Raw genomic sequence first — 24,340 nt, forward strand, 5'->3', positions numbered from 1 at the left:
AAGATATAAACATAAATAAACCGCGGAGAACGCAGCCGCAGCCGGGGAGGAAGCACTGGACTGCGAGAGGCTGGGAGGAGCGATTGGGTGAAAAAGGTCGGACAGTGACCGAGGCCACGAAGCGCTGCGACCGGGATCGTAAGGCGCGGGAAGAGATAAAATAAATAAATCGCGGAGAACTCAGCCGCAGCCGGGGAGGGAAGCACCGGACTGCGAGAGGGCTGGGAGGCGCGATTGAGAGCCGCGCGAGCGGGAGAGACAGAGCCCGAGCGAGAGCCGCGCGAACGGGAGAGACAGAGCCCGAGAGAGAGCGAGCGAGAGCCGCGCGAGCGGGAGAGACAGAGCCCGAGGAAGACTGAGCGAGATCCAGCCCAGCGGCTGAAACTGTTCGCCGTCAACGGGTTGTACCCAGCACCGGAGAGACAGAGCCCGAGCGAGGGAGACTGAGCGAGATCCAGCCAGCGGCTGAGACCGTTCGCTGTCAACGGGTTGTACCCAGAGCCGGTTGCCCGGCCGAGAGAAGGGAACGCGCTGAAGCTGAAGAGCAGGCTGCGAACCCCGAAAGCCAGCGGTCGGCGCCCGAGGGCAAAGCTTACCCTCCCACCAGAAGAAGACAAGCGCGGGAAACCGCCATTTTCGGAGGCGGGGAAGAAGACAAGCGCGGGAAACCGCCATTTTGCCAATAGGCGGGGAAGAAGACAAGCGCGGGAAACCGCCATTTTTGAAAAAAAAAGAGGAAAAGTTAAAAAGTTAAAGAGAAATTCTGTTGTTTCGCAGAGAGATAGTGAGAGATAGTGAAGATGCCTAAGCATGGTAACATCAACAACTTCGATGCCGAGGTGGAAGATTGGGCCACGTACGTAGAACGTATCGAGATATATTGTGAGGCCAATAAAATAGATGATGATGATAAAGCTCTCACCTTATTAAACGCAATGGGGGCGAAGACATACGGGCTATTGAGGCATCTTCTATCACCAGCTAAACCGGCGGATCAGACCTTCGCTAATATTGTTGCTGTTCTGAAGGATCACTTGAACCCCACACCGCTGATGTTGGCGGAACGATTCAAATTTTATGCGAGAACGCAACGGAAAGAGGAAAGCAACGCGGAATACTTGGTCGAACTGCGTAGATTAGCGAAATACTGCCAGTTTGGAGGAAATCTGACAGAGGCATTGCGAGACAAGTTCGTGTGCGGGTTGTCGAAGGAAGGAACGCAAAAGCGACTGCTCGAAGAGAACGACCTTACACTTGATAGGGCTGTCCTTATTGCAGCATCACACGAAGCCGCAGCGAAAGGAACTGCGGAAATGCAGCTAAAGGCAGCGGTACTCAGTGTGGATCAAATTACTTCGGGTACAACGAAATGTTATCGTTGTGGGAAGACAACACATGACCAGAACCAATGCTGGTTTAAAAACCAGGAATGTCGAAAATGTGGCAAACTGGGGCACATAGCTAAAGTATGCTGGTCAGGAAAGAAGACCAACAACCAAAAAAAGCCATCACAGGAAAAGTACAACAAAGTACACAAGGTGGCTGAGAAGAGTTCAGACGAACAGAATTCGGATTCAGACCCAAACGGCCAGGAACTGGGTAGTCTGAGAATTCACAATGTGAGTAAGGAAGCTGACCTACAAACTATCTGGGTCATGCTAAAAATAGCCGGAGTCCAAGTAAAAATGGAGTTGGACACTGGATCAGCCCTATCAGTCATAAATCGAAGGGATTACAACCGGCTATTCTCACACATACCCTTGAGAGATACCAAGTTCGTATTGCAGACATACATGGGGCATAAAGTATACCCCATGGGAAAGATAAGAGTCAAGGTGAGAGACAGGGGCAAAGAACACCCAGGAATGGACTTATATGTACTACCTGAGGGAGGACCACCACTTCTAGGACGGGAGTGGATCAAGAAAATAGACATGGAATGGCACTACCTAAAAGCAATAACGAGTGAGGACTCGGTGCGGACAATCAGCTCAGACTCTGAAACGGATGACGATAAGTCCAACCCAAGTATGAAAGACAAGGCTAAAATGGACTTGCTGACTAAGGTTGGAAAAACGAAGGCGTGCATAAAGGCTTATGCTCCAGAGGAGAACAAAGTTGCAGAACAGAACTCCACTGAACAGCAACAACATAGTTTGACAGAGAATTCTGAGTCTGTTCAGTTTACAGACATATACATTACTGAGGAACACCGAGCTCGAACTCAAACTTATTTCAAATTACGACAGCAATTAGAGCAATTGAGTTGCCGTCTCGAACAAGAGATGAAAGCAATGAAAAAGTTCTATGACACCGAATGGGAGAATCTGGAAAGACAACAGAAGCAGCTGAGGGAGAAAAGGGAGCAGGAGCGCACAAACCGTCTGCGAGAGGAGGCCAAACGAATCAAAGCTGATTCGGGTTCTGAAGGTGCGTGCTCTAATCTGGTGGAACAAGATGTGCAGCAACTGAAGGCGCTTGTTAGCAGGTTGCAGGCAGAAAAGGCTGATTTGGTCGACATGACTTCCGAGCTCCTACTGAAGTTGGGTGCAGCATCACCGGACGATTCATTTGTGGAAATTCGAATGGTGAAGGCTGCGGATGATGGCAAAGTAGAAACAGCAAAGGAGCCCCAGGGCAAGTTCATAAACAGCCCTGCAGCTAATGGGAAACGGATGATGGCAGAAGAGTTAACAGTCAGCCAACTTCTTCATATGCTGAGGGACAAGACCCTGAAATGGGAAAAACTTGAACACGAGCCTCAATCTTCAAAGAAAAGGGGTTCGGAACTCGCAAAAGTTATTGAAATAGCTGAGGTGACAACACAGACTGAGAAGACTGCAGCAGAGCCGCTCTTGGAGGCCGAAAGTACGCTGACTCACGTCAATGCAGAACAACAGAATGCTGAAACAGCTACTTCAGTAGAGGGATTGAATAGTCCGATCAATCAATCTCCGAATGAAGTTGAAGTATTGAAATCACAAATGATGTCATTAGTAAAAGACTTGCAGGAAGCCCAGGAAAAGCGGGATGAAGCTGAACACATGAAGAAGTCTCTTCAGTAAAGATGTCAGGATTTGGAACAAAAGTTGGCTAACATCCGGCTGGGTAGGGAGGAAATAGAAGACCCTCCCGCTGGCTTAGCTCAGGACGACACCGAATATTACCATGACCTGTTGAGCGACACCGAATATTACGAGGACCTATTCTGCCCAGCTTGTGATGAAAACTCCCAAAGTGCAGAAACCTTGATGAATCACAAAAAGTCTAAGGAACATCGGGAGATGGTGGCGCTACTACGGGAGGAACTGTGCAGGCAGCTGGCAGCTGACAGTGGAGCCCAGAGAGTCTCCAAGAAGCAGAAAAGGAAAAGACGAAGCAGAAAATAATGACCATCTGAACCATTATCACCTCTACCAGACCACGCACGTGCTCCCTCCGAATGGAGCCAAATCAGTTGGAAGTAGAAAAACTTCCCAAGGAATCCAGTGGTTTTTAAAAGTCAGCAATGCTGGTTCAGAAGTGGCGGAAGTTCAAGCTGTTAAGTTTAGTGAAGGACTATTGGATGAGTCACTCCAGCAACGTGAACCGACTACACCACCGGGAACTGCTACACCACGGAGGCGTTGTCCGGACTGAGTTAAGAAGCACAGGAGACACCTCCAGAGACTAAATCTGTGAACTGTTTTCCACAGAGACTGAAATTGTGAACTGTTTTCCACAGAGACTATATCTGTGATTTGTTTTACATGAAGTTGAATACATGTATGTTTAATGGAGAATAAGTATGTTGTAAGCTAAAAAAGGAGGATTGTAGTGTATGTAACCGTTCTACCTTTAAGAGAACTATTGTATGTAACTGTCCACCTTTAAGAGAACTATTTTAGGTGTTGCACTACTTTATGTTGGCTGATGTATACTGTAATACCGGTGGTGACCACACCGGTATATAAGTGCTGTGGCAGAATTTATTGGGCAGATTCGCCCTGACCTTCGAATAGTAAAGTCCTGTTAAAGTTACTCTTGTAGTCTGTGTATTACTTCGCTATACAACCCACAGACTTTACAGAGACGTCAGAGACCAAGGGTTACAATACAATGTCAAAACTAAACTTATTGCAATACAATACGCATCACCACTAACATATGTTGCGGATAGGATATACATACGATCACCCACAGATGGTCAGTTCGTGTTGATTGTCGGTTCCTTGGGCTGACTGACCAAGTCACACTCCTCTTCCGATTGCAGCAGGTCCTCGTAGGCGAGATGACTGGCCAGGCCACCTCCTTCTAGTTGTTAACTCTCCCCTTTTATATGCTTTTCTTAGCATGTGTCCAAATCTGTTGGTTGGTTCTGGTACTTTTCCACCAGACAACCTTTTGCACACGTCAGCTTACTTCATTTGGTCAGGGGTCCTCGAGACGGTTCCATTTAATTACGTTTGTCGCACACGTTGGCTTACTTCATTCGGTCAGGGGTCCTCGAGACGTTTCGTGTCATTGTTTAATTAAGTTTGTCTTGCAACACCTCATTGTCTACTTCCTTATCTGTAAATAGCTTGCAACTGCAGCAGTTCTGTTGATTACGGAATTTGCCCAACAACATGGCCTTCAGGCCTAGAAATTCACTATAGCCCCGTTTGGGGCGCCAGCCTCGCCAGGGCGCTAAAAGTAGCGCCCCAGAAGCAGTCGCGGCTGCCCGCCGGAAATTCAGTTTGCACGCCCAGAGGGAAGCACGGCGCTACTGGAGGCGCCCCGCATCCCTCTTGGAGCGCTGCAGCTGAATATCGCTGCGCAACGTGCCGCAGCACCACACGCTGCAGCACGGCGTGCTGCGGTACTGCAGGCCTTCCTCCCCTTCTTAAAGGGGAGGGGCCTTGTGCAGCGCGATCGAGGATCGCGAGTGCCGGCAAAAGAGCCCGGCACTGAGGAGCAGTGCCGGGCTCTTGGAACGCAGTCAGCACTCCACGGCGGTGGGGGGGCTCAGGAGGCCGGGGACGGCAGCGTGGAGAGGTGCTGGCAGGCGGCCAGCAAAAAAAATGGCCGCCCCACACCTCTCCTTTAATTAGCGCCTCTACCGCCGCAGGTAGGCCCCCCTGAACCGGTCGCAAATAGCGTCCGGCGTTAAAGCAGGGGGCGCATCTAAATATCGCGATCGGGGCGTTAGCGGGGCGCTGCGCACACCAATGACGTCATCGGTAGCGGCGCAGCGCTAACGGCTAGCGCCGCCATTAGCGTTCCGCTGAATTTAGCAGGAGGCGTGGCCAGTGGCTTCCGACCCACTTAGCACCCTCTTAAGGCGCGAACGAGTGGCGCAGCCCACTGAATTTCTAGGCCTCAGTCTCTTAAGGCATGCTGGTTCAATAAAAATTCGGTCTAGCATAATGACAGTCAATCTTAATCAGCAAAGACATTTTGCTACACAGTAGTCAAGTCACAATGGCCCAGAAATTTGGGTCCCAACGCGTGAGTACGGACGGAGTACCCACGCGTGGACCTGATGGAAGTGCCGGTTTCTTGCATGCACAGTGCATGCGCGGGAAAACGGCACTTCCAGTCCCCTGAACGAAGGGGTTAAGAGGTGAAACGCATGCGACGTATGAGGCAGCGCGTGCGCGTTGAACTTCCGGTTTTTTGACAGGTTTGCCCGTGCGTGAAGGCCTGTACTTTTTGCACATTTAAAAACCAGACTTAGTTTTAAAAGGTAAGTGGTCTATTAATTAAAGTTAGAATTTTTTTTCCACAGGTTTATTATTTTTAAAGACTTTACAGTAAGGTAAGTGTATTTTTAGACCCGATTTCTAAAAGAATTATTTTTTTCAAAAATTTGATTAATTGTTTAAATTAGTTTTTTACAGTTATTAATAGTTCATTTAATTAGTGGGATTTAAAAAAACTTTTATTTGAAGTTTAAGTACTGTTTTGGGCACCCGGAGTTTTCATGAGTTTGACAGTTCTTACTATCAAACTCATGAATGAACTTCTGCAACCTCCGATTGGTTGCCCAGTGCTCACGTGATCCTAGCCGGCTCACCGCACTAACTACGCCGCTGGATCACGCAAGCACAGTGCGCCAGGAGCTGCAGCGGGCCACAGACCGGAAATGCACGCAGGCCCAGGCCTCAACGGCCGGCGCGCTAGGTAAGTGCAGGTCGGGGGCTTGCACCAGCGGGAAGCCCCCGACCTGAATTTCTGGGCCAATGTGTCCCCTTGAATCAAATACCTTGAGCTAACTGCATCCCCATTCTAATCCACTGTAGCACATCATGTCATGATGGACATGGGAACTACCTATCAGTTCCTCAGATTGGTAAATACATCTGCTGGCCATGTTACAATCAAAGCCCCAGCTTCCTCTGAAATTCAGAGCACCACTACATATGTGAAAGCAGATAAACAACACAAAACAGTGGGTAGATGCCTCGACATGCACAGTGCTGCTGAGTTTCAAAGAAAGCTGGAGTGTGTGTAGCCAGCACAATGAGGCAAGCATGACTGAGGCAACGTTCTTCAATGTGCCTCATCTCACCAGCAGAGCAGGTGTGACAAAAGCGTTACAGCACCACTCACAGCATGAAGTCTCAATGTTTTCAAGGTTGCAGAATTTTTTAAGCTGCCACTTTTGAAAAGGCATCAAACCTAACTGATTTTTTATTTGTGATTACCTAAAATTCTTGCCACATTATATCCATATAGATTAGATACTATGGTTATGGCCCATCTTTAATTACATTGGCCAAACTATTATGCATCTACCATATTTTCTTTTTGAGTAAAGGAATCTTAATTATGTTATCAACACTAATGTGATTACTTTAGTCTGGTATTTGAAACAATTCAGCTTTCCATTGGATTTTAATTATTAGTCCAAAAAAATGATGAAAACTGAAACAATGTAGTAAAGCGTAATCACTGAAATGTAGATAATCAGCATCAAATATAAAATCAGTATCATTCTGACAAGAAGAAACGTTTGAGGGGAATTGGATGATGTCGTGGGTTGGACACAGACCTTTTATCTTTGACACCTGGGTTCCAATTTGACCCGAAGTGCTGGCTTAAAGGTCTTATATGAAACAAGTTGATCAGTCTCAATCGAGTTACTGCTGGGCACGGCCTACTAATTTGGAAGTTTCATGAAGAGAAGTGTTCTGGACTTATGGACATTTTACATGCAGATAGCACCCTCTGGTGGTGGTTATTGTGTTAGCAGTGTTTGTATGCAGCAGAGGTCATTTGACCTTTCTACCTTTCTTCCTGTTTGACCCAGGAAGTAGAATTCCAGGAAGAACCTAACTGAGTAATGGAGGATCTTCCATGAGGTATCCTCAATCCAATGTAATCTGATCTCATATGTTAGGCCAGGCGCAATATCTGTGAGTATCTTTGTTTGTTAGCATAATAGCAACTTTGTCAATGTAGTATTTTGACAATACTATGTTTATGAGAAGTAATAGTTGATATTTACAGAAGTACAGTCCAAATGTTAGTTAGTTATACAATTAGTCTATTCTACTGTTGTAAATACATTTATATCTTATGTAATATCGAATGTATAGTACTCAGTTTATGTACAAAACATACTTTGTCTTTGTTTACAGTTTCACAAATTTGTTCAAGTAAAGCTTCAAACAGCGAAACGGCTTCACGAGGAATTATTTAAATAAGTGTTTAACTTGCTGGATAACTAGATAGGAGCACGTCTAGCGAGGCCAGTAGAAGAAGCTACATGATATCTAGTATGGGAAATGGAAAATCATCACATTGGTGCAGTACGGGGTGCTGCTCTGAAACTGGGGCTGGGCAGAGGGAGCTTTACTCGGCATTTAATTATGTTGCACTTGATCTGGGAGTGCTTGGTGCTAACACTGAATGCCCAAAAAGGAAAGTGTTTCATTTCCCAGCACCAACATCGCTTACCTTACTGAGCACAAAAATCACACAAAAAAAGCCAATTTAAGAACTCATCAGACCATCATTTGCTGTGGCAGGGCATCCAATGGCGTCTGCTGTTGCACATTTAGGTTTTTACATTTATTTGCGTGGCAAGTTGCTGAAAGTGCGAGCTGATAACAGCACAGTGAGGGAAACAGGGCATCTGGGACCTGAATGAACAGGGAAGGCAACTGTGTGTCTCCTTAACCGATCAGATTGAAGGATTGTGAAATTAACAGCGCAAGGACTGAGAAGGAAGTGTAAATTAGATTGGGTGGATTCAGTGTCAAATCAGGTACAGAAAGAGAAATAAAGGGTAGGAAAGAAAAATTGAATTAAGAGCGAGAGAAAAAAAGAGACAGAAAGGAAAAGTAAAACATTAAAAAAATACATTTTTAAAATCTCCAATAATTTAAACCTGAAGGAATGAGACTCCACACTTGTAATAGTTAATTTTCAGTGCCAGAGAGGTTGATTGGCAGTATTTAACACTTATCACGTCGTTAAAAGGGTAGTTAGACTAAAATGGACAAGACTTAACTTTCTGTGGCGAGTTCAGTTCATATCTACTGCGCAAATACAGCAAGTTCACCCATTCAATGCATTTCAATGGTGAGGCAGACAGCGAGATGCCATTTTCGCAAAGCTAACGGCAGAGCAACTTTTAGATATTTGAGTTTAACTGTGCATCTGCCCTTTCCCTGAAGTTGCTGTACCATTTGCACATAAATAACAGCGAGTGCCATTAGCCTCACCGTTATTTTGACAGCAAATTATGGTCCATTATATTGTAATAAATGAGACAAAATATAACTATATAAATGTGTTTTATTACTCATTTTAAATTGTAGTCTGTAGGCCAACAACTTAGACACAAATAAAGGACTTGTTCTATTCTTTCCATTTAAGGGTAACCAAATATCTTTCCATTCCCTCAACGATTTTCTTCATACATCATCCATTAGTTTTCTTTTAAGCAGTTCTTAGATCATTCTTCGATCCAGTACATCCCTCTCTGCAATTAGAGTATCTGTGGATGCTCCCCTCCTCCACAGCAATCGGGAGAAGGGGAAAGTCGGCGATCGGGCGTGGGGGTGGGGGGAGGTCAGCCATCGCAGCTTGGAGGGCGGGGCGGGGGGAGGCCGGCGATCAGGAGCAGGAGAGAGATGCCACAATCGGCAGAGGGGAGGTTGGAGGCTTCCTTGAGGGGAGCACTCATGCTCTTCCTTAGTCCACAAGGAGTACTGGAAAAGGCACTTCCCTTGGAGAGCCAGCAGCTCACACCTCCCTTTCACTGCCAGGTTTCACAACCCCTGGGAAACTCACGCAGCAACAGGTAATTTTAAATCGGGCTTCCAATTGCACTGCAGGAGCCCGATTTAACTATGTTAATGAAGTGTCTCGTCTGTCCATGACAGGACACTCGGACACCACAAAACCTGCCAGCATAAAAACGGCTATGGGCACGTGCGCGGCAAGTTGGGGCTGCATTCCGCACATTTGACCCCCTCCCCCACAACCCTCTCCTGCCCATCGTGGGGCGGTTAATATCGAGGCTATTGACTTAACTTTTCTCTTTACAAAGCTGAACTTGCTGCGTATTTACAGCATTTTCTGCTTTTAGTTCAGAATAACCAGTGGTTGTTTTAGCAGTCTCATAACACACTCCCAACATTTTCTGTAGACATGTCATTTGATTATGTGTTATTAAACAAAGAGACAATCATTTTCAGTGAAGGTAAATATTTTTAAATTAAAAAGTGTTAAACCGTTTTGCTCTAAACCCCTTTCACTGAGAAAAACTGGTTTTGCATAATTGGTCATGGGCATCCCGGTATTTTTTTTAGCACATTCCACGATTCTAGCTAAAACAGGATGCTTGAAAAGAAATTGCAACCAGTTACTTAGAATGAAAGCAGCTTAGTAACTCAACTGGTTCAACACCTGAATACCAATCAGTGGACTGTGAACTTAAGTCGCAGAATGACCTTCCAGGAAAACACATCCATTTCCATCAGGTATTGCTTAGTCAGTTTTGAACTGGACTGCAGAAATGAGTACCACGTGAAAGCAAGATATGTTCCATTTTGGAGGGAGCGAAAATATGTTTTGAATTATTTCAATGAATTGTGACTCATGTCAGACAACCACAGAACAGATGTACGATAGCAAAATACTGCAGATGTTGGAAATCCGAAATAACAACAGAAAATGCTGGAAAAACTCAGCAAGTCAGGCAACATCCGTGGAGAGAAATTTGAGTTGACGTTTCGGGTTTGACCCTTCTTCAAAACTGGAGAGAAAAGGAACTAGATCGAAGGCAGGGCTGCGATCGGACAAAAGAATAAAAGAACCAAAAGAAGTAAAAGAGATTAGAAGCTAGACGAGATGGTAATAGGCTGTGATTAGGTGTAAAGTGTACTGGCAGAGACAGAGTTTAGCTGGTAGAGGAATCCCCAACTCTGATCATCCCACTATAGCTACTGCAAAGGGAGTATAGCAAATAAGAGGAGAAATTAGACATTTTAATGAAAAGGGATTGAATTTGCTAGAACAAGTAGAGATTTGCTGCTGAAATAGTACAATATACCTTTATAGTTCTTCAAACTTAAGCGTTTTAAGTATCTGTGTATTTAGTTATAGTTTTAATATGCAAAATATTTAATTTAAATTTTGAATACTGTGCAAGATATTAAATTGAAACAAATTATTAGACACCAACTGGATTCCACTTATATGGCTTCTGGACAAGGTCCGAGACTTCCCTGTAAGCAGGTATTAGAGCTATTTTTGGCAATAAACACATAAACCTATTGTTTTTGTTTCAAAGTGGAATCTGCTATTTTCTAACCTTGGTAGACCTCTCTGTGGTAAATTTAACCATCCAATCAAATGCAAATTGAAATCCTGAGACCTAGTCAGCTCAATGTGCTGGAAATAAGCCATTTAACCTTTGGAAATCATGCTGTCATTGCTTTCGCTGGTGTTAATGGTTAGGAAGTGGCAAAGATTAAGAAACCCATGACCTGAGTCATGCTTAAAAGAGACACAAGGGGACATATTTTTTCACGAGCAACCTTCAGATGGAGTGACGCAGATGAGTCTGGGCAAAACTGCCCATATCATCAATCAACTCTTTCACACCAAACTGCTTAATGATCTGAAGAGGGCTGCTGAGTGATCTCCTGCATTAAGCAATCACAACATTTCCTGGAAGGAGAATATTACCCTTGAAAGCACTCACCCTGTGAAGTAAAAGATGAAAGAGTTCTCCAGGAAAGAGAATGGAGCAGAGGCAAGGTTAGCAGAGGCTAACAAGCTAGCCTCCTCAAAAAGAATAAGGGCCTCAATATATTGCACAGTTCTCAAAATAAGCAGTCACAATTAACAAAACGAAAGTCAAAAGAAAAGCAATGAAAAGTCCAGCTACTTTACATGGAAATACAGAGATAGATCCCTATATGTGTCTTGCATCTTGTATGCATCCACTGCACTTCAGAGTGTCAAAAATAATTTAAAAAAAGAAAACCAGTCATTTCCTGGCATGTCCCCAAGGCCAGATGCTGGGAATTTACATACAGTTCTCAATCTATGGAAACTTTGCTGAGCAATTAGCCTCACATTGACCCGAGGATGCTTCTAATTAGACCTCCACTATGAAAATACCTGAAAAGTGGTCTTAAAGGGACAAGCTGGGTTAAACAGCTCCTCTAAACATTGTGCTCCAGACCCCTGACAACCCATGAGCAATATCACAGAAGATTACTTCGTATTCTTAGAAAAACATTTGAATTATTCAATTTTCATTGTTGTGTTGTGTTGTTATATCATCTCAATTGTTTGACAGGTTACAAAGCTACTGTGCAGAATGAGGAATGTTATATACAGTAATTATGGTGCACATAAATAAATACAGTGGTGTGCTTTCATATTTTTTTCAATATAGTTATTCAGTCTGCTACACACAAGATGGGATTTAGTTTGATATTTCGGCTATATAGAAGAGTTTTATGTTATTCCAGAAAAGGTCATTACTGGCAGTAGTATTTGTTATTGGAGTTCTATCTGATGTTGCAGTATGGAAGATACCATGAAGCATTGCTTATTATGTTAGAGCTCTATATGTCAGAGAAATTGGCACATTTTTTGTATTTCATATAAAAGTAATTCATTGTGAATCTGAAGTATTCTGTTAAGATTTAAACTGAACATCTATCTCTTTAAAGCACTTCTTTGTTTTTAAATATAGGTTGAAAACATTTAGATAAATTCTTATGTCATTGTAGGTTTGTAACTCAATCACTTAATGGTTTTATACAGTTAAACAGAATGGAGACCATGTTTTGTACTATATGTTAAAGTTATATCTCTATATACGAGCAGAAATCCCAATCTGCCTGAAATTACACCAGCATCCGAGTTACCAAAAGTAAAGTCCATCCAAATATTAATGCCAAAATCTAGACTAATATTTTCAAGAGCAATCCATGCCGAATCATGTTCTTGGAAACATTCAAGACCCAAAAGGAAGAAGGCAAACAGTCATTATGAAAGAAAAGGCAAAATTAGAGATTATAACAAACCATTTGTAAATAGCAGTAAAAACTTTAAATAGACTCAAGACAATTTTAAACTAAAACATTACTTTATGAATTACAGTTGGGAAAAAATGATTGCCAGTATATTTATAGTAAGAAATAACTAAATCTTTATAATGGGTATAATTAGTTTCCCCTAGAAATGCAGTACCTAGAATCAGAACTTAATAGGCTAGATACCCAAAAAGACTACAAATTCAATGAACTGGTGGTGCAGTAAATAGTGACCAAACATCATCTGTCAAATAAAAGACACCAATAAATGTCTGAACTCTCTAGCAGAGACCTAGCACTCTCCATTTAAGAGGAAGAAAATGAAAATCATGAAGATTAGGTTATGTGAAATCTTTCATGAACATCTTCCACTGGGCAATAGAAATCAGTAATTGTGAGATCTGGGACAAGACATTTGCCTGTTCTCCTGAGCCATGGTGCTATCATATATATAATTAATTAACAAAATCCCAAATATTCACCTAACATGGGCTTTGTGGTTGCTACAGAGCTTACCTGAACAGTACAATAAAGGAGAAAGCTGCTTCCTCTTCTCCAAACACCCTTCTGAATTTTTGTTGGAGAATTAGCAATTACACATATTGTTTAAGAAGCTTCACAACACTACTGATCTGCCATAATTATAGTTTAAATGCCTATATAGTTTTTTTTCAAATGTTCCAGGTAATTTTTTTTAATTTGTTCATGGGATGTGGGCGTCACTGGCAAGGCCAGCATTTATTGCCCATCCCTAATTGCCCTGGAGAAGGTGGTGGTGAGCCGCCTTCTTGAACCGCTGCAGTCTGTGCGGTGAAGGTACTCGCACAGTGCTTAGGGAGGGAGTTCCAGGATTTTGACCCAGCAACGATGAAGGAACGGCGATATATTTCCAAGTCAGGATGGTGTGTGATTGGAGGGGAACTTGGAGGTGATGGTGTTTCCATGCACCTGCTGCCCTTGTCCTTCTAGGTGGTAGAGGTCACAGGTTTGGGAGGTGCTGTTGAAGAAGCCTTGGCGAGTTGCTGCAGTGCATCTTGTAGATGGTACACATTGCAGCCACAGTGTGCCAGTGGTGGAGGGAGTGAATGTTTAAGGTGGTGGATAGGGTACCAATCAAGCAGGTTGCTTTGTCCTGGATGGTGTCAAGCTTCTCGAGTGTTGTTGGAGCTGCACTCATCCAGGCAAGTGGAGAGTATTCCATCACACTCCTGACTTGTGCCTTGTAGATGGTGGAAAGGCTTTGGGGAGTCAGGAGGTGAGATACTCGCCACAGAATACCCAGCCAAGTTTCTGGTCAATGGGGACCCCCAGGATGTTGATGGTGGGGGATGGTAATGCCGTTGAATGACAAGGGGTGGTGGTTAGAATCTCTCTTGTTGGAGTTAATCATATTGTAGACTAACACATCGTCCTTATTCCTACCATAGATTCTCATATGAGGACGGTTTTCAAATATTAATTTTAAAAATTGGAATAATATTTTTCATAACTTTTTCGTGACCCAAGTAAATATGATAAATTAATTCATAGTACCTTCTCTAAATAATGAAGAGATACTCTATGTAAACAGCTGAAAAGCAGGGGAAGCTAGAGACCTCTGTGCATGTAGCAAAATGATGGCTTTGATTGAGAAGACAGATACAGCAGTAAATAGTTATTTTTTGTTGGTTAAAATACTTAATACAAAAAGTAGTTTTCTGTTAATTGTTATTCCTAACTCAGAAATGCAGCATGATGTGATTAAACGATATATAATTCAGTGTACTGAAATGTTGTGATAGGTTAATGTAAGCAACAATGCAATAGGATTTTGTGCTTCCCCGCTGCAGTAAAGACCTCAACGCCAAAAATCAATAATAATTTAAGACTGCAATATCAATGTAAGTTGAATTGTTACAAAGTTTCAATTGAAGAAATGCAATAAATTTGTCAAACAAGAGATACTTTAAATTAACACAGAAAAGGGAAAAAAAGAAAGCATATCTCAGGTGTAGCATTGCCTGCTTGAGTCACCAGCAAAGCACCATTATCAATAACGAAAGGCTTGCTGTTCCCTCAGCAGGCTAACACAAATTTGCCATTCAGAGGAAACAACTGCATATTCTTGTGTTGAACAGCACACCATATTTACAGCACCTGACAAAATAATCTTAAATCTACTGCAATTTTAACATCAAGTGCTATTACAACTGTAATTATATTCTCGGTTTTTAAAAAGGATTGATAGTTAGGCAAGGAGGAGCAATACAGAGAACAAGGTTAGCCTCAGAAATAATTGTATAGATAGCAGAATTTCTTCAGGTCTCTGGGTTCTAATGACAACACGATTCATGTATGAGACTTAATGCAGTAAAATCTCAGTGTGAAATTCTCAATCTTCTACATGATAGAGTAGCCTGACTTGGCTGAGTAACCACCTACTTTGTGAAAGGAGCAGTTATAGCATAGTATATTTTGGAATAAAATAAGGACAGGAACGTAACAAAATATAATTACCATACAAATCAATTTGAAAGCAAAAATTCTATTTAAATCACATTTTCAGCTACAAATTAGCATTCCTAAATAAATCAAAATAGGTATCATAAATTGCTTCCAAAAGAGCACTATCCTATATGGTATTTTGTAAAATATCTTCCTATTTCTGTGTAATTAATAACGAGAGGATCTCCTCTATGGTTGCTTATTACGTGTTGTAACATATAGGGTGAAACATTTTGGTCGCAGAGCAATAATTTTTCCGGGTTTAGTGCCCCGGAAAAATGAGCACCCCCCGACCGAAATTGAGTGGTAGCACCCCAAGAGGGAAGCGGGGCGCTACTGGAAACACCCTGCCTCCCTCTTGGGGCGCTCCGAGGGAATATCGCTGCAGCACGTCGCGCCGCAGAATTGCAGACCTTCCTCCCCTTCTTAAAGGGGAGAGACCTTGCACAGCGCGACCCGGGGCCCAGCTGGACCCCCGGGGATCGGGAGTGCTGGCAAAAGAGCCCAGCACTCAAGAGAAGTGCCGGGCTCATGAGCGCAAATGGGAGGCGCAAAGCAACCGAATCTTTCCCCCATTGAATTTTACAAACAATGGGTGGATGAGAAAATAACACAGCCATTGAAAGGAGTTGGAAAGATATGTTCAAAGACAATGAAATAAATGTTAGTGTTTTTGATTATTTCCAGGGAAATTAGAGGCAATTCTAATTTGTTTCCATGACAATGTTGGTGTGACTGACATGCGCCAGATGCACCACATGATGTCATCGGAACCCGACATATCAATATTTACAAGGTGCCTCCATGCCCCCAAAAACCCAGGAATTAAAATGGCGGAGGGCACGGGAACGCAGAGGCTTATGCCCCACCGTCATTTTCTACTGCTGTCCACACTGTTCCCACCAGGCAGGCTGGGTCCAAATCATGATTCACCTCTCTCAATAGCATCTCACTGCACTCTTTTCACCCCTCCACCATCACTCTGAACAATTCCCTCCCCTCAATCATAAGGGCACAGCACAACACTTCTCCCCTCTCTTCACACCACTCAGACTCCATTCTGTTCTCAAAAGCTACCACTTGCGCAACCACCAACACCTCCCACCACTCCTTCCTCACTTCACATAGAAACATAGAAGACAGGAGCAGGAGTAGGCCATTCGGCCCTTTGAGCCTGCTCCGCCATTCAATCAGATCATGGCTGATCATCCAAATTCAGTACCCTGTCCCTGCCTTCTCCCCATATCCCTTGATCCCTTTAGCCGTAAGAAATATATCCAACTCTTTCTTGGATATATTTAATGAACTGGCCTCCGCCGCCCTCTGTGGCAGAGAATTCCACAGGTTCACCACTCTCTGGGTGAAGAAATTCCTCCTCATTTCAGTCCTAAATGGCCTACCCCTTATCCTTAGACTATAACCCCTGGTTCTGGACTCCCCGACCATCGGGAATATCCTTCCAGCATCTAGTCTGTCCAGGCCTGACAGAATTTTATAGGTTTCGATGAGATCCCCTCTCAATCTTCTAAACTCCAGTGAGTATAAGCCCAATCGACACAATCTCTCCTCATACGTCATTCCTGCCATCCCAGGTATCAGCCTGGTGAATCTTCGCTGCACTCCTTCCATGACAAGAACGTCCTTCCTCAGATAAGGCGACCAAAACTGCACACAATACTCAAGGTGCGGTCTCACCAAGGCCCTGTACAACTGTAGCAAGACATCCTTGTTCCTGTACTCGAACCCTCTTGCTACGAAGGCCAACATACCATTTGCCTTCTTAACCGCCTGCTGCACCTGCATGCTTACCTTCAGCGACTGGTGCACAAGAACACCCAGGTCTCTTTGCACTTTCCCTTCTCCCAATCTATTGCCATTCAAATAATAATCTGCCTTCCTGTTTTTGCCACCAAAGTGGATAACCTCACATTTATCCACATTATAGTGCATTTGCCATGTTTCTGCCCAATCACCTAACTTGTCGAAATCGTACTGAAGTTTCATGACCTCCTCCTCACAGCATACCCTCCCACCCAGCTTTGTGTCGTCTGCAAATTTGGAGATATTACATCCAATTCCCTCATCCAGATCACTAATATATATTGTGAGCAGCTGAGGTCCTAGGACCGATCCTTGCGGTACCCCACTAGTCACTGCCTGCCACTCGGAAAACGACCCGTTTATTCCAACTCTTTGCTTTCTGTCCACCAACCAGTTCTCTATCCAAGTCAATACCTTGCCCCCAATCCCATGTGCCTTAATTTTGCACGCTAATCTCTTATGCGGGACCTTATCGAAAGCCTTCTGAAAGTCCAAATACACCACATCCACTGGTTCTCCCTTATCTATTTTACCAGATACATCCTCAAAAAATTCCAGTAGATTAGTCAAGCATGATTTACCTTTTGTAAATCCATGTTGACTTTGTCCGATCCTGTCACTGCTTTCCAAGTGCTCTGCTATTACATCTTTTATAATGGACTCTAGCATTTTCCCCACTACCGATGTCAGGCTTACCGGTCTATAATTCCCCGCTTTTTCTCTGCCACCTTTTTTGAATTGTGGGGTAACATTAGCTACCTTCCAATCCATGGGTACTGTTCCAGAGTCTATCGAGTTCTGGAAGATGACCAGCAATGCATCTACTATTTCTAGGGCCACTTCCTTAAGTACCCTGGGATGTAGATTATCAGGCCCTGGGGATTTATCAGCCTTCAGTCCCATCAATTTTCCTAACACCATTTCCCTACAAATACTGATTTCTTTCAGTTCCACCCTTTCATCAGACCCTATGTTCCGCGGTATTTCTGGGAGGTTATTTGTGTCCTCCTTTGTGAAGACAGAACCAAAACATGTATTTAGTTGGTCTGCCATTTCTTTGTTCCCCATTATAAATTCCCCTGATTCTGACTGCAAGGGACCTACGCTTGACTTCACCAATCTTTTTCTCTTCACATATCTATAAAAGCTTTTACAGTCAGTTTTTATGTTCCCTGAAAGCTTACTCTCATATTCTATTTTCCCTTTCTTAATTAAGCCCTTTGTCCTCCTTTGTTGAATCCTAAACTGCTCCCAATCCTCAGGATTATTGCTTTTTCTGGCCAATTTGTATTTCCTCTCCTTGGATCTTATGTTAGCCCTAATTTCCCGTGTTAGCCACGGTTGAGTCACCTTTTTTGTTTTATCTTTATGCCAAACTGGGATGAACAACTTCTGTAGTTTATCCATTCGGTCTTTGAATGTTTGCCATTGCCTATCCACCGTCAACCCTTTGAGTGACATTCTCCAATCAATCCTACCCAACTCGCTCCTCAGACCATCGTAGTTTCCTTTATTTAAATTTAGGACCCTAGTCTCTGAGTCAACTACTTCATTCTCCATCTTAATGAAGAATTCGATCATATTATGATCGCTTCGACCCAAGGGGCCTCGTACAACAAGTTGCTAATTAATCCTTTCTCGTTACATAATACCCAGTCTAAGATGGCCTGATCTCTGGTTGGTTCCTCGACATATTGGTCCAGGAAACCATCCCGTAAACACTCCAGGAATTCCTCCTCCACAGTATTGTTACTAATTTGGTTAGCACAATCTATATGTAGATTAAAGTCACCCATGATGACTGCTGTGCCCTTAATGCACGCTTCTTTAATTTCCCTTTTAATGCCATCCCCAACTTCCGCCTTACTGTTTGGAGGTCTACATACCACTCCCACTAATGTTTTTTTCCCCTTAGTATTTCTCAATTCTACCCATACAGATTCCACATCATCAGAGCTAATATCCTTCATTACAATTGTGTAAATCCCTTCTTTAACCAGTAATGCTACCCCACCTCCCTTTCCTTTTTGCATATCCTAGGAACTTGAATCCCTCCCCCTGGCACCATTCCTCTAGCCACGTATTCATCTGAAGTATCCTTCTATTTCTACTCTGACTAGCACATGGCACTGGTAGCAATCCTGAGATTACTACCTTTGAGATTACTACCTTTGAGCACCTACCTGTTCTCATTCCATCTTGCTGCTTCTCCAGCTCTCAACACATCCACTATATGTACAAGCCCCACAACACCTCCACGTCCATTTTCAACAGCCATTCACTAACACGCAGGGGGAAAAATTCAGTTGTTTGCGCCTCCCGTTAACGCCTTAAGAGGGTACTAATGGGGCGCAAAGCAACTAGCGCCTGGGCGCGGCGATGTTTGCACCGCTCGCGAAATTAACTAGACATTTTGCGGCGACGCTAAACACTACCGCCACGATCTCCTGCACCGGCAGATTGTGACGTCAGTCGAGTGCGCAATGCCCCGTTAGCGCCCCAGACCGGATATTGAGTGGCGCCCCCTGCCTTACCGCCTGCCGTTAGCAACGACAGGTTGAGGGGTGTGATATGCTGTCAGAAAGGGACTAGGGGAGCGCTATTTAAAGGCGACCACTTCCTGCCTTTTTTTGTCAGTGACATTTTTGCACCACGCATTCTGAGAGAGAGAGAGAGACTTCTGGAGAGATTCAACGCTGTGTGAGGAGTTTTGAGTACTGAGCAGCACTTTGCAGGTTTATTTTGATTTGCCCTTCCTTGCTTCGCCAGAACTCTGAGGTAGCGCCTCGCTCCTCGGCCTTTGCGCCTTAAGACAGGTGTGAAGCGCCTGATTTAGCGCTCCAATCACCTCCAGGGGCGATAAAAGCCAAGTTTGAACATAAGAACATAAGAAATAGGAGCAGGAGTAGGCCAATCGGCCCCTCGAGCCTGCTCCACCATTCAATAAGATCATGGCTGATCTGATCCTAACCTCAAATATTCTATTACTCTGCATCCACCCAAACCCATGTGATCTCCCGGGAGAGGCGAAAAACCAGATAAAGACCCAATGGCCAATTTGGGAGAAAAAAATCTGGGAAATTCCTCTCCGACCCATCTAGGCGATCGAAATTCTTCCAGGAGATCACTCTGTCCCTATATTTTCTACAGTACTTACCTTCTGTAAAGGCGATCTCCACCCCAGCCAGGAACAGGAATAAAACCATCTCCTGAAATCTAACACAGAATTAGAACACAGTAGGAGCAGAACCAGGCTACACGGCCCCTGGGCCCACTCCACTATCCACAGGGCCATGACCATTCCGAACCTAGACTCATGTCCAATTTCCTGCCCGCTCCCTGTAACCCTTAATTCCCTTTACTTCTAGGAAACTATCTATTTCTGTTTTAAATTTATTTAATGATGCAGCTTCCACAGCTTTCTGGGGCAGCAAATTCCACAAACCTACCACCCTCTGAGTGAAGAAGTTTCTCCTCATCTCAGTTTTGAAAGAGCAGCCCCTTATTCTAAGATTATGCCCCCTAGTTCTAGTTTCACCCATCATTGGGAACATCCTCACCGCATCCACCCGATCAAGCCCCTTCACAATCTTATATGTTTCAATAAGATCGCCTCTCATTCTTCTGAACTCCAATGAGTAGAGTCCCAATCTACTCAACCTCTCCTCATATGACCACCCCCTCATCCCCGGGATTAACCGAGTGAACCTTCTTTGTACTGACTCGAGAGCAAGTATGTCTTTTCTTAAGTATGGACACCAAAACTGTATGCAGTATTCCAGGTGCGGTCTCACCAATACCTTGTACAACTGCAGCAATACCTCCCTGTTTTTATATTCCATCCCCCTAGCAATAAAAGCCAACATTCCATTGGCCTTCTTGATCACTTGCTGCACCTGCATACTAACTTTTTGAGTTTCGTGCACCAGGACCCCCAGATCCCTTTGTACTACAGTACTTTCCAGTTTCTTGTCATTAAGATAATAACTTGCTCTATGATTTTTCCTGCCAAAGTGCATAACCTCACACTTTCCAGTATTGTATTCCATCTGCCAAATCTCTGCCCACTTACTTAGCCTATGTCCCTTTGCAGGTTTTTTATGTCCTCCTCACTCACTACTTTCCGTCCCATCTTTGTATCATCTGCAAACTTTGATATGTTACACTCGGTCCCCTCCTCCAAATCGTTAATATAGATTGTAAAGAGTTGGGGACCCAGCACTGACCCCTGCGGAACACCACTAGTTACTGGTTGCCAATCTGAGAACGAACCATTTATCCCAACTCTCTGCTTTCTGTTAGAGAGCCAATCCTCCACCCACGCCAGAATATTACCCCCAATCCCGTGATTTTTTATCTTGAGCAATAATCTTTTGTGTGGCACCTTGTCAAATGCCTTTTGGAAGTCTAAATACACTACGTCCACTGGTTCCCCTTTATCCACCCTGTATGTTACTTCCTCAAAAAACTCCAGCAAATTTGTCAAACATGACTTCCCCTTCGTGAAACCACGCTGAGTTTGTCCTATTAAATTATGTTTATACAAATGTCCCGTTACTGTCTCCTTAATAATGGACTCTAACATTTTACCAACCACAGATGTTAGGCTAACAGGTCTATAGTTTCCAGCCTTCTGCCTACTACCCTTTTTAAATAAGTGTGTTACATTAGCAGTTTTCCAATCTGCTGGGACCTTTGCTGAGTCCAGTGAGTTTTGGAAAATTATTACCAATGCATCCACAATCCCTACCGCTACTTCCCTCAAGACCCTAGGATGCAAGCCATCAGGTCCAGGGGATTTATCCGCCTTGAGTCCCATTATTTTACCAAGTACCACTTCCTTAGTGATTTTAATCGTATTTAGTTCCTCTCCCCCTAGAGCCCCCTGTTTGTCCAGTGTTGGGATATTCTTAGTGTCCTCTACTGTAAAGACTGATATGTAGTGAAATAGAGGAAAGTGAAAGGCAGACAGAAATAAATGATAAAAGGGTGAGGAACAAAAAACAAAGGGCCAAACTAATTCATAAAAAATGTGAGCATAAAAAAAGCCTGAGGGTTTTATACCTTAATGCGAGAAGCATCAGGAACAAGGTAGATGAATTAGCTGTGGAAATAGAGGTTAATAATTATGACCTAATTGGGATTACGGAAACATGGTTGCAGGGTGAGCAGGGCTGGGAGCTTAACATACAGGGGTATTCAGTATTTAGGAAGGATCGACAAAAAAGAAAGGGAGGAGGGGTAGCATTGCTAGTAAAAGAGGGGATAAATGCAATTGAAAGGAAGGATATTAACTCAGTTAATACAGAATCTATATGGGTGGAGCTAAGAAATAGCGAGGGGCGAAAAACATTAATAGGAGTGGTATATAGGCCTCCAAATAGTAAAATAGAGGTTAGGGAGGGCATCACGAGGGAAATTAGAGAAGCGTGCAATAAGAGCACAGCTGTCATCATAGGTGACTTTAACTTACATATAGATTGGACTAGCCTAATCAGTAAAAATAATGAGGAGGAGGAATTCCTTGAGTGTTTGAGGGATGGTTATCTGGATCAATATGTCGAGGAACCAACTCGGGAACAGGCTATATTGGACTGGGTACTGTGCAATGAGAAGGGACTAATCAGTAATCTTGTTGTACGGGGACCCTTGGGTCAGAGCGATCATAACATGATCGATTTCTCACTCGAAATGGAGAGCGAAGAAATTGACTCAGAGACTAAGGTCCTGAATTTAAACAAGGGGAATTATGATGCCATGAGACGGGAACTGAGTAGGTCTGATTGGACAACGTTCCTGGGAGGACTGGAGGTAGATAAACAATGGCAAACATTTAAAGATAGAATGACAAAATTGCAAAAATTGTTTATACCAATCTGGCATAAAAGGAAATCTAAAAAGGTGACTCAACCGTGGATAACAGGGGAAATTAGAGACAGCATAAAATCCAAAGATAGGGCGTATAAAATAGCCAAAAAAAGCGCCAGAGCGGAAGATTGGGAACAGTTTAAGATAGAGCAAAGGAGGGCAAAGGGCATAATCAAGAGGGGCAAAATAGCTTACGAAAACAAGCTGGCGGAAAATATAAAAACTAACTCCAAAAGCTTTTATAAGTATATCAAAAGGAAAAGACTGGTGAAAACCAAAGTTGGTCCATTGCAGTCAGATACGGGGGAATATATAATGGGAAATAAGGAAATGGCAGATCAACTAAATGCATACTTTGGGTCAGTCTTTACGAAGGAAGACACAAAAAACCTCCCTGGGATATCGGGAAAAATAGGGACATTGGCAAAGGAGGAACTGACGCAAATCAATATCTCTAAGGATATGGTGTTAAGGAAGCTAAAGGGATTGAAGGTGGACAAATCCCCAGGGCCTGATAACATGCATCCTAGGGTACTGAAGGAGGTGGCCCTAGAGATAGCGGATGCACTAAGGATGATTTTTCAGAATTCATTAGACTCGGGAACAGTGCCGATGGATTGGAGGGTAGCTAACGTTACCCCACTATTCAAAAAGGGGGGTAGGGAAAAAGCAGGTAATTACAGACCTGTAAGCCTTACATCAGTTGTGGGCAAAATGCTGGAGTCCATCATTAAGGATGAAATAGCGGAGCACTTAGCAAATGGGGACAGGATAGGACAGAGTCAACATGGATTTACAAAGGGTAAATCGTGCTTGACTAATCTATTGGAATTTTTTGAGGGAGTAACTGGTAGAATAGATGGGGGAGAGCCAGTAGATGTGGTGTACCTGGACTTCCAAAAGGCCTTCGATAAGGTCCCACATAAAAGATTAGCATGGAAAATTGAGGCTCATGGGATAAAGGGGAAAGTTTTGGCGTGGATAGGGAACTGGCTGTCAGATAGAAAACAGAGAGTTGGAATAAACGGCTCATTTTCTGAATGGCAGGCAGTAACAAGTGGGGTACCACAGGGATCTGTCCTGGGCCCCCAGCTGTTCACAATTTACATTAATGACCTGGATCAGGGAGTCGGATGCAGCATTTCCAAATTTGCAGACGACACTAAACTAGGAGGTGGGGTGGGCTCAGAGGAAGAGACCAGGAAGCTCCAGAGCGATTTGGACAGACTGGGCGATTGGGCGGATAAATGGCAGATGCACTATAATGTGGACAAGTGCGAAGTTATCCACCTTGGGTGCAGGAACGGGAGGGCAAATTATTATTTAAATGGCAATAGATTGGGAGAGGGGGAAGTACAGAGAGACCTGGGTGTTCTTGTACACCAGTCACTGAAGGCGAGCATGCAGGTGCAACAGGCGGTCAAGAAGGCAAACGGTATGCTGGCCTTCATAGCAAAAGGGTTAGAATACAGGAACAGGGATACCTTGCTGCAGCTGTACAGGGCACTGGTGAGACCACACCTCGAGTACTGTGTACAGTTTTGGTCGCCTCATCTGAGGAAGGATGTTCTTGCCATGGAGGGGGTGCAGCGGCGATTCACCAGGCTGATACCAGGAATGGCGGGAATGACCTATGA

The 24,340-nt window shown here is 43.8% G+C and overlaps 1 protein-coding gene across 9 annotated transcripts in view; it reads right to left on the reverse strand.

Moving 5' to 3' along the window:
* The window catches only part of inpp4b (inositol polyphosphate-4-phosphatase type II B), a 1,159,724-nt gene that overhangs the window by 787,672 nt on the left and 347,712 nt on the right, over positions 1 to 24,340 (reverse strand). The gene's annotated exons all lie outside the window — the stretch shown is intronic.

This window comes from Somniosus microcephalus, chromosome 2, assembly GCF_052327205.1.
Source record: "Somniosus microcephalus isolate GS21.2 chromosome 2, FLI_Smic_1.0, whole genome shotgun sequence".
NCBI classification, from domain to species: Eukaryota; Metazoa; Chordata; class Chondrichthyes; order Squaliformes; family Somniosidae; genus Somniosus; species Somniosus microcephalus.